Genomic DNA, 984 nt, shown 5'->3' with positions numbered 1-984 from the left:
CATCTGTACAGCTACAGTGTACTCATACACATAAAATAAATAAATAAATCTTTAAAAAAAAAAAGAAAAAGAAATTGTTATGAGGAAATACACTAGACCCTAAGGAGTACAAAGGTTTTTACAAAAGAAGGCAAGTTTCAAAGAAGCTTTAAGTTTTAGGACTGGTCTCAAAGCAAAATCTGCACTTTTTTTAGATGACCAGAATGGCTCTGTTCCAAAGGGATTTGCGGCCTCTGCTTCCAAGGCCAAAAGGGAAGTTCCTGAGTCTGTTCTCCCCAAAGACAATGAATCAACTCTGCCAGAGAACAATGCTGCTGCCTCTGCACCCGCAGGGGGATTCTTCTTCCATTCCAAACACTCTGTCTTCTGACTTGCTGACACCAGATTGACAGCCATCTTCAGGCACCACTCCAGGGACTTAAAGGAAGGTGACCATCAACCTCCTTACAACACCCCCTCTGATGCACCCGAAGCCATAGGCAGACATATTCTGTGCAGAAGCAGAGAGCTCTGCTGTGATGCCCCTCAGTTACCCAGGGACCTTCACCACAGAGCTGTGGCTCTGCCTCCCATAGCACTGCAGCATCGGTGGGGTTGTCTCCACCTTGTGGTTACTTGCAATAGTGCTGCCATCAACACCACATGCAGGTTCTCAGGAATTGAGCTCAAGTCCTTCAACTAGGATAAAGGCTGCTAGCTCATGAGGAAATTCTAGTGTTCACTGCTAAGAAACCACCAGACGGCTCTAGACAGGGCGGTATCATGTTAATTTCCCACCAGGCCTCCATTACTGTCTGGTCTCCACACGCACTCCGAAGCTATTTCTACTTTTTCTTCTCTTTAGTGTACTCTTCCTAGTGCTGTGGATGGCATCTGGTAGATCTTGTGGGTTCTGCTTGCATTTTTGTAACCACCGCCATCTCCTGCCTGATCTTGCCAGGACAAGAGAGCAACACTTGAATTTGAAAGTCCTGACACTGGAGT

The sequence above is a fragment of the Mastomys coucha genome, unplaced genomic scaffold, assembly GCF_008632895.1.
Source record: "Mastomys coucha isolate ucsf_1 unplaced genomic scaffold, UCSF_Mcou_1 pScaffold14, whole genome shotgun sequence".
NCBI classification, from domain to species: Eukaryota; Metazoa; Chordata; class Mammalia; order Rodentia; family Muridae; genus Mastomys; species Mastomys coucha.
Note: the sequence above shows the minus strand (reverse complement) of the source record.